The sequence below is a fragment of the Rhinopithecus roxellana genome, chromosome 13 (assembly GCF_007565055.1).
Source record: "Rhinopithecus roxellana isolate Shanxi Qingling chromosome 13, ASM756505v1, whole genome shotgun sequence".
Classification (NCBI taxonomy): Eukaryota; Metazoa; Chordata; class Mammalia; order Primates; family Cercopithecidae; genus Rhinopithecus; species Rhinopithecus roxellana.
Genome location: NC_044561.1, coordinates 29,077,320 through 29,088,189, shown reverse-complemented (window position 1 = coordinate 29,088,189; position 10,870 = coordinate 29,077,320). Strand labels below are relative to the sequence as shown.

At 40.5% G+C, this 10,870-nt stretch overlaps 1 pseudogene; it reads left to right on the top strand.

Moving 5' to 3' along the window:
- The first annotated feature begins 1,351 nt into the window (after nt 1-1,351).
- LOC104654923 lies at nt 1,352-7,811 on the top strand (annotated as a pseudogene).
- The last annotated feature ends 3,059 nt before the right edge of the window (nt 7,812-10,870 follow it).

Here is a 10,870-nt window from a genome sequence, read left to right as displayed (position 1 = left end):
ATAGCCATGAGTTGTTAATTTCTGTCTCCGGCATCACTGATAACACCAGTGTCACTCAGCCGCTGAGTGAGCCAGTAAGGCCCTTTCCTCATCCCCCTTTTCCACTTATTACTAGAGACAGAACATAAATGTATGACTGCAGGCTGCTAAAAGCCTAAAACAAAACAGAACCATAACAACCACAAAATAAGATGGGTTGGAAAAGCTTGTTATACAAGGCTACCAGGTCTGGCTTATATTTACCACATCCCTTCTTCTTTCCCAAAACAGCAATTGGGCTCAAGAGAAAATGTCCAACTTTTAGTATTTCCCTCAGTATAGAATGAGAACAGTGAAACATATTTTCGAAGGTTTGGCTTTTTTGGGCTACTGCTGATGACTAGATTCTGTCTCCTCCAATAGGGAGTGCTAAAGGAAATGGCAGAATAGTGAGAATGACAATTGATGACTGCTGAGAAAAGAAGTTGCATGCTTATCACAGCATCCGAGAAACAAACACTGCAATCAACTGCGGAAGCAAAGGACTACAGTGTCTGGAAAACAATGGGAAAAATATGCGTACCTTAAAAATACACACACAGGTCCAGAGAAGACACATCGAAGACCCTGTTAATGAAGCACCAAAATGTACAGCCTCACTGATTGCTGTATTATCTTGTAGTAAGAAAATTCGTACATACTACATTACACAGTTGTTTTATAAATTTCTGAGTATCATCAAAAGATTGGGAGGCATACAGAGAAGGCAGAAAACATGTCCCAATTGAAGAAATAAAGTAAACCTACAATATTTAGCTTTAAAAATCTTTGTTGACCTTTAAAGGTCAAAATTTGTAGGTTTATTCTTTTATTGTTGTTGTTGTTACATTATATAATTTAAAAAATCAAAATAATTATCAAAGCTCCTTAATGACACCGGCACTCCTCCAGTCCCTGGGGCCCTGGCAAGGGAGGAGACTCGAGACCGTGCGGGACACCCAGATGGACTCCCAGCCCATGCCCGAAGCTCAGAGCAGGAGCAGGGACCTGGCTTTACCGGGCCAAAGCCGCCTCCACCCACAGTGGTGGCGGACTCTGGGCGCTCCAGAACTGGGGTCATGATGAGATTTGTTGATTGCACGATGGTGGCTGAGTTGCAAGCAAATGGGTTTCATCACCTTAAATGGTTTTCAACCAATGAAGCTGTATTCCCTTAAAAAGACTGACAGCCCATCGTGTGAACTATAGAGTTTGTGAACAAATTTATATTGGGTTTATAGTGGCATCATGCACGCAGACTCCTGTGAGTTCCCGTAAGTTCTTAGAGGACTGCTTTGCCTTTTGATCTGAAAGTTGCAATGTTTGGTAAAGAATGGCCCTTGTGGATAAGCACAAAATCAAGAGAGAGCGATTGGACAGAATTTGTGAAGGAATTCGTCCCCAGATCATGAAAGGCCCCCCGCATCACCCCACCCCCCCGTTGTGGCGCTGCTGCAAGGCTGTGACTACTTTGTGGACATGCTCATCCTGAAGGACCTGGCCACTGTAGCCTTCTGCGATGCACAGTCCACGCAGGAGATTCACGAGAAGGTTCTAAATGGAACTGTGGGCGCCATGATGTACCACACCCTCACCCTCACCAGGGAGGGCCTGGAAAAATTCAAGGTCCTGAGAGTGATCGTGTGGGTGGGCAGTGGCTACGACTAAGGAAGGAGACCACTACTACTTCTGCTGCCCTCCTCCCCCCACCTTGCCTAGTTCACAAGACAGGAGAAAAGAGAGAAAGAAACAAAAGTAAGGTAAATAGCCAGACAACCTTGGCACCACCACCCGGCCTTAGGAATTAAAAAAAGTAATAATAATAACATCAACCCCTGACATAAACTACTCGTGTTGTCTGTAAATCCCAGACAATGTATGAAAACAAAACAAAACACTGTAAAACTTTTTGTTCTGTTAGCTGATGCATGTAGGCCTCAGTCACATTTCCCATGCTTGCTCGATTTATCACGACCCTTTCATGTGGACACCTTAAAGTTGTAAGCCTTTAAAAAGGCCAAGTATTTCTCTTTTGGGGAGCTCTGCTCTTAAGACGTGAATCTGCCGACACTCCCAGCCAAATAAAAAACCTCTGCAGCTCCTCCTGCTACATTTCTTGGTTCCCTGACCCAGAAGCAGGTGATTAACCCACGGTGGAGGAAGCCCCTTAGGCAGCTTATGCCTGCCCTGTAGAGCATCCCGGCGGGGGACTCTCACCACCTTGAGCGATGCAGATCCTGAGAGCGCTCCCAGGTAGGCATTTGCCCTGGTGGAACTCCTCCTCAGAGCAGTGCACAGCAGGCCCCCATGGAGGATCAGCACAGTGGCTGAACACCAGGAAGGAACTGGCACTTTAAGTCCAGACATCTGAAATTTGGTAAGACTGGTGTTTGGAACTTGCCCACTCCATTTGAGTGGAAGCGTGGCCTGAGCACCCACGGCATGCCTGTACTGGCACTTTGGTTTTTGTTTTTGACTTGACTTGAATTAATTGCTAGATACTTTGGTTTTAGTTTGGATTTTGACTTGACTTGAATTGCTTGATAAACAGGCATGCCTTTATTGGCACTTTGGTTTTGGTTCTGATTTTGACTTGGCTTAAATTGCTTGACAAACAGATGTGCCTTTAACAACACTTTGGCTTTAGTTTTGATTTTGATTTACTGTCAATTAGATGAGTGAGTGACTTTTTACCCTTTCCTTCTGGTAATGTGAATGTTGTTTTGTCTCGAGAGAAAAATAGGTCAGACACAAAGTAAGCCTACTCCGCTAGGAACTGTGTTAAAACATTTCAAAAAGAAAAATTTCAAAAAAATGAAAGGAAAGTCATCAAATCATCAAAACTTACTCTATTAAAATGCATGTTACGGAACCTTAAGAAAGGTTTTGCAGGAGATTATAGAGTTAAGTTAACCCCTTAGAGGTTAAGATCTCTGTGTGAATTAGAACTGCCCTCTTTTGGTGTTGGATGGCCCACAGAAGGAACTATAGACAAGGAACAATTGGCCATGTATTTAAGGTGTTGACAGGGGTCGGAGGACAACCAGGGTTCCTAGATCAAATTCCTTTGTATTGACTCATGGTTAAATATAATACAGACAAAACCAGCATAAATTTAGACCTGTTTAACATCTTATTGCAAAAAAGCCAAAAGGAAAAGTAACAGCAGCTTTGCCAGCAGACACAGAGTTAAAAAGGGAGTCCCAGAAACAGCAAGAGATGCTAGTTTTGTAGGAGCTGCCAGAGATCATAGAAATTCTTTCTCCATATATCCCAGCCTACCCCACTTTACTGAAGCCAACAGCCCCCTCAGAAATGAGATTCAAGAGCTAACACGCCCCAGGTTTCACCTCAAAGGGGAGGATCGGAGTCTTGAGAGGCCAAGGAAGGAAGTTAAGATAGTCAAGTGGGCTGTCTCAGATCTGGTCTTGCACGAGCTATGCAAATGCCTCTCAGGGAGATGCGAGGACCTATTATAATGACCAGGCACAAAAGTGGGGGTGGGGGGGGTGGCAACAGACTTTCATCTATCAGCCCTTTTTAACCATTGATTTACTAAACTGGAAACACCCTAAACCTATCACCTGGCTCCTGGCAGCTAGAGCCCTGTTGAGCATGACTGTGTAGAGGTGTTGGACTCAAGTTTACTTTAGCAGACCTGAACTCTGGTACAAGCCTTGGGCATCAGTAGACTAGGAGCTATACGTGGATGGGAACAGCTTCATCAACCCACAAGGAGAGAGGTGTGCAGAATATGAGGTGGTAACCTGGAACACTGTCGTTAAGCTGAGCTCATTGCTTTAATTCGGGCCTTAGAACTCAGTAAAGGTAAGAGTGTAAACATTTACACTGACTCTTGGCATGCCTGTGTAACCCTCCAAGTGCATGGAGAATTATATAAAGAAAAAAGCCTGTTAAACTGTAGGAAAAAGGGGAAAAAAGACCCAGAGAATGCAACTCAGCTTCAGCATTTGCAGTAGTACTGAGAAGCACTTCTGCAGAGGCTAAGAGTTGGTAGAAAGAAGCAAGTAATATAAAAAATATTCTAGGAATGCTTCAAGCAGCTGACAAGAGCCTAAGTCAGTTTTATAAGAGACTCTATAAAGCATTCTGGCTTTACACCCCATTTAACCCTGAGGCTGCTGAAAATCAGTATATAGTGAATACTTCATTTGTAAAGTAAGCCCATGGTAACATCAAGGAGAAGCTGCAGGCATGAATACCACCTAGTATATAAAAGTGGCCATCGAGGTGTATGTTAACTGTAACAAAGAAACAAAACTGGGAAAGAACAACAGAAAAAAAAAGACTAAGAGTAATTGTAAAAAAAAAGAGAAATTAGCAATGTGAGAGGACATGGACATGGATATAGATAAGAAAGAAGTCAAGTTAGGCAAGGATTCAAGAGCCGGACAAGGCTAGAGAGAGATTAATGTGTGAGATGCAAAAAGAAAGGACACTAGAAGGGTAAATGTTCAAAAAGGCAATAAAGGAAATGGCCAAGGCCACAAGGAAAAGAGGCCATTGGCCAAGGGCTGCCGCACCTTGGAGGAACCAAATACTGATCTGATCAGACAGACAGAAGCTGAAGAAGGTAAAGACTAGGGCAGACTATGCACCTTCTCATTAGGCTCCCAGGAGCCCATGGTCACATTAGAAGTTAAAAGCAGTAAGATTCTGCTGTATCTGGATTCCAATTTCTCACTGAAGGCTAAGCCACTAAATAGAGTTACAAAGGGGGGTCAGGGGGAGAAGAACCCCTCCTCTAAAAAACTTAAACAGGAAAAAGAGCCATACCTTGTGAAAACTTGCTTATAGACTTTACAGAACTGCCCCGTGCTGGAGGCTATCGGTACATGCTAGTGCTTGTTTGCTCATTTAAAATAAAATCAGGTTTTTTCCTATGGTCCTCCTCCAAGTCAGGTGCACCCCCACCAAACAAACTAGGTATTTGCCCTATAAGATTTTGTTTGGTCAGCCACCCCCAAATCATAAGTCAAGTTAAAGGTGACCTCCAGAAACTAAAGAAATTAACCTTAAGAAAGCAAATGCAGGTTTTAAAAAATAGCCATAGTGTTCATAATTAAATAAATGAAAATGCCTTTAAGCCTGACACCCCTTAAATCTAGTGACTCTGTTTAAAGTAAAATTTAATTTTTCTAGGATCCATATAGGATGGGCCGTATACCGTAACCTTGTCCACTTCCACTGCTGTTAAAGTTGCTGGTGTTGTGCCTTGGATCCACCACAGTCAGCTAACACCAGCAGCTTAGGACAAGTGAACCAGCCAGTAGGACACAGATCATCCAACCCGACTGATCCTGAGACGAGACCAAGCTGCTGCTGAGGATGACAACCCTGTTCTGGTCACTCTGAAGGCTGACCAGTCTATGCACAGCTGAAGCTTGAGAAGTCATCTAGCAAGTAAATGTAGTTAAAAATCTTAATAGTTTTCCTGCAATACTAACTCTTTTCCTATTGTTCTGTCGCTGCATTCAACTTTGTTCCCAGGTAAGGACCTCTTTTGTCCTTGCAGGATATGAATATGCTGTACATTGTTTTGTTGTTGTTACCCCCCCATAACCATGCTAGAAGAAACACCTATATAAGGTGTCCCCACTGTACATATACTACTTAGGAAACCCAGACCCATCCAGCCTAGCAACAATTCTGAGTCTTACAGTCATTCTTTAAACATATAAACCAGAAGTTACCAGAAACTCTTCCTTTAGCAAAAACAGAAAAAGCCTATTTGCTCAGTTGGCTGAAAACATTGCTGGCAGCCTGGATGTTTCTTCATGTTATGTTTATAAAAAGGCTAACATAAGAGACCAATGGTCTTGAGAAGCAAAAGAGTTAATGCCTCAAGATTACTTTAACTAACTCTTTCCCCAAACAGATGCCCCAAGTTCAAGCATCTGGCTCTTAAAAACTTCTGTTATTAAAAAGTACTGTGTTACTTGCTAAGAAAAAGCTTTTAAGTCCCAGTGACAAAACTAACCTGCTTAGAACATAACAAAGTTGATACATGTGCCTGTACAGGTTTAACACAGGTTTGATCCTAGGTCTTCATTTAGAAAATAGTTTCCAGCTATAAAAATTTAAAACCCTCATTATAAGTATATTACTGGTAATAGAAACTTGCTTGCTGCTCCCCTGTGTATTACACTTGTTCCTTCAACTAATAAAAGGTATTGTAGCTACCACGGTTCATCAGAAAACTTCAGCACAAGGGTATTACATAAAACACTATTGCTCTGTCTCGCAAAGAGACTCAGGAAGTAAAAATAAAATTGAGAACTCCCACTAATTAGTGAAAATTCTCGAAGTGGGGGATAAGGAAGGAGACCACTACTACTCCTACTGCCCCCCCCCCCACCTTGCTTAGTTCACAAGACAGGAGGAAAAAGAGAAACAAAAGTAAGATAAGTAGCCAGACAACCTTGGCACCACCACCCAGCCCTAGGAGTTAATAAAAGTAATAATAATAACATCAACCCCTGACATAAACTACTTGTGTTATCTGTAAATCCCAGACAATGTATAAAACAAAACAAAACAAAACAAAACATTGTAAAACTTTTTGTTCTGTTAGCTGATGCATGTAGGCCCCGGTCACGTTTCCCACACTTGCTCGATTTATCACGACCCTTTCACATGGACCCCTTAAAGTTGTAAGCCTTTAAAAAGGCCAAGTATTTCCTTTTCGGGGAGCTCAGCTCTTCAGATGCGAGTCTGCCAACGCTCCCGGTTGAATAAAAAAACTCTTCCTTCTTTAATCCAGTGTCTGAGGAGTTTTGTCTGCTACACGATGATGTGGACATTAAGGCTGCTGGTGAGCTCGTTAGTTGCTGTGTGCAACATCCCGTCCACAGCCATGGAAGACACAGCAGCGGACTCCACCATCTGCCACATCCTCAATATGTACCGGAGGAACACTTGGCTGTACCAGGCACTGCGGGAAGGCACGTGGGGTCAGAGAGTGGAGCAGATCGGAGAGGTGGCCTCGGGAGCGGCCCGCGTTCGTTGGGAGTCACTGGGCCTCATCGGCTTCGGTGGCACGCAGCAGGCTTTTGCAGTTCCAGCCAAGGCGTTTGGATTCAGCGTCATATTTTACAACCCCTACCTGCAGGATGGGATCCAGGGGTCCCTGGGTGTGCAGAGGGTCTACACCCTGCAGGATTTGCTGTGTCAGAGTGACTGCGTCTCCTTGCACTGCAATCTCAACGAATATAACCACCACCTCATCAATGACTTTACCATAAAGCAGATGAGGCAGGGAGCATTCCTTGTGAACGCAGTCCGTGGTGGCCTGGTAGACGGGAAAGCCTTCGCACAGGCCCTCAAGGAGGGCAGGATGCAAGTGGCAACCCTGGACGTGAATGAGTCGGAGCCCTTTAGCTTTGCTCAGGGTCCATTGAAAGACGCCCCAAATCTCATCTGCACTCCTCACACTGCCTGCTACAGTGAGCAAGTGTCACTGGAGATGACGGAGGCAGCTGCCACCGAGATCCACCGGGCCATCACGGGTCGCCTGCCAGGAAGCTTAAGAAACTGTGTGAACAAAGAATTCTTTGTCACATCAGCGTTTTGGTCAGTAACAGACCAGCAAGCAATTCATTCAGGCATCGTGGGCGTGGCTTCAGGAGGACTTCCTGCAGCCATGGAAGGATCATCCCTAGAGGCATCCCAGTGACTCACAACCTCCCAACAGTGGCACATCCTTCCCACCGCCCTCTCCCAACAAGCCCACAAAACACGGGGACAATCGAGAGCACCCCAACGAGAAATAGCAGAGAATGCCGGAAGGTAATCATTCAGATACGCTTGGGAAAAAGAGACAGTGACAAATAGATGAACTAAGAGAAAAGGAATCTGACGGTCTTTTTAGCTGATTCTGGAAATATGCATCATTGATGTTGCAGTGTTAAAACTACAAGAGCTGGAAAACTGAAGATATCGTCTGCTTACGGAAGCTCTGAACGACTAGGGTGTGATTTGTTAACGACCAACTTCTGTTATTGTGTGTTAAGTTTTTCGCCTGTGCATCAAATCACGAATAATAAATAGAACTTTTTCCTTTATCAGTCCCTTGGCCACAGCAGTTCCTGAACACCTTGCTTAGAATGTTGCATCAAGAGTTCAAACATCAAAATAAAAACCATGAAGAGGAAATCCCCATCCTGTGACTAGAGTCCCTTCAGTCTACAGGGACTGGTTGCCACTTTTTGCTAATAGGAAGATTACATTACTAGAAAATGTGGAGTAAGCTGTTGGCCTGCGGTAGACACTTGCATTCATAGGATTGAAGACAGTACCGGCTCCTGTACAGAGAAACGTCTCTCACATCTGAACTGCATACTGAATGGGCAAGTTGGTTGTAAGTTCAGTAAAAGCATCCGATAATGCAAGAAAAAAATGTGTTAAGTTTCACAAGCTGTTTGTAATCAAGTCTAGTTTCTCAGTTTCAGATCCTCTGCTATTTTATTGAGTGAAAGTATTGCGCTAAAAGCGTTCAAAGAAAATAATATTGCATTTCTTAATGTCACAGGAAACACTTTTAATGGCAACTTGTCAGATTGTCTATGAAAAAACCCACTTTTTTAGACACTGATAAAGTCTTCTTTTCTTCACGTGGTTTTTTATACAAGAACACTTCAGATGTATTAGATGTGACTGATTTTAACAAATCCTATTAGATTTGTATCAATTAGTTACATGTTCTATTCATAGTCTTTTGTGAATCATTTGCCTTTTTGCTTAAAAAGATAGCCTATTTTGAGCCTTTGCATATGTACATTCCTATTTTTGTGACAAAATAAAAACTATAAAATTGTTCCAATCAGAAAAATAATGGCTATCAGAAGTATGTTTTGTTTAATGTAAGTTACTGTTACTGTATTTGTTTATTATAGAGATGGACATTTAGCATTCGGTGCAGTTTTCAATCAAATGTAATTAGAAAAAGCTGCTTAATGAACAAAACAGAACACAGATAAGAAAAGAATATTAGAAGATGTGATGCACGAAGAAAATGAGATATCAATAAAAATATTTTTTAAAATCAACAGAAATTGTGAATCTGAAGAACACAATAACTATATTAAAAATTTAATCAACAATCACAAAAGCAGACTTAATAAAGTAGAAAAAAATAGACAATTGATGACATTGTACTTATCAATACTGAGTCGTGAAAACAAATTTTTTTAACAGAATAGAGAAAAAAAAGATGAAATATGGGACTTACTGTGCACTGCCAAGTGGACCATTGTATTTATAAAAGGAGTCTTAGAAAAACAATATAGGAGAAAAGTAATAAACAGGTTATTTTTAAAAAGCAGCTGAGAACTTCCCAGATGACAAGGTAACTAAACAAGAAGAAATACTGCCAAACAAAAGCCTTCAACGGGAATAATTTCACTTCAAAAATAAAAAAAAACCTAAGCCTTTCCAAAATAAATAAAATAAAATAAATGTTCCAAAATAAACAAAATGTCCTTTAGGACTAGAACAGTCCTAAAGGAAATGTAAAAGAAAGTCTATCAAGGACAAAAATGAAACGATGCTGCACAGCATCATAAAAGTATATGAAAATAGAATGCTCTCTATTAAAGGTAAATATATAAACAGGTATAGAAATCTCTACTGTCATAATGACAGTACAGAAAACTTTCAAAATTTTGCTATGGAGTTTAAAAAATGAAGCATAAATCTGCATAAATGTGTGTTCATAGATACTCAATAAGAAAACATAATATGTGATATTAATAACAAAGTGAGGGTATAAAGAGGTACAGCTTTGTATTCCATCAAAATATAGTTGTTACATACTGTCATAACTTTAAGATGTTTTATGAAGTCTTTATTTCTCAAGATGATTACAAAAAAACCTGTAGAAGGTATGCAAAAGCAAATGAGAAATTGAATCATGTCACTAAAAAACCAACAAACAAAAATAAAGCAGTAAGAGAAAAAATGATAAATAACACATCTAAAAGAAACACAGAAGACAATTACAAATAATAATAGTAACTTCATTAACTGCAGTCATCACTTCAAATATAAAAAGTTAAATGCCTTAGAGAAAATGAATAAAAAGATTTAATGGATTAAGAACAAAGAAGATTCAGCAAGGTGCTCTCTACAAGAGTCACTGTAGCTCTAAGGACCCAAATAAGTTGAAAATAACAGTATAAAGAAAATATATTTTATGCAAAGAGTAGCTACAATTGGAGGGATGTGGGCATAATTATATTAAAATAAATTTTAAGTCATAAATTTTAACAAGAGACAGATTGGTATTATGTAACGATGAGATGGATTAACTTGCAAGGAATCTATAACAATAATTTATAAATCATATTTATATAATTTGAAAAATCTGCAAAAATATACCATTGGGATTTTGATAAAAATTAAATTTTTGTATTGCTATAAATAGCACTGACATCTTTCTTTCTTTCTTTCTTTCTTTCTTTCTTTCTTTCTTTCTTTCTTTCTTTCTTTCTTTCTTTCTTTTTTCTTTCTTTCTTTCTTTCTTTCTTTCTTTCTTTTTTCTTTCTTTCTTTTTTTTGAGACAGAGTTTCTCTCTCCCAGGCTGGAGGGCAGTGGCACAATCTCACAGTTGGTTCACTGCATGCAACCTCCCCCTCCCAGGTTCAACTGATTCTCATCTTTCAACTATGTAAAACAAATATTGACAGAAGTGAAGCAAGAAACATATAGCAACACAACAATTGTGGACTTCAAGACTCTACTTTCAATAATGACTAGAATAGTCAGATATAGTATCAGTAAGAAAGCAAAATCTGAACATTATAGACCTAAATAGCATTTACAGAACTCTGCA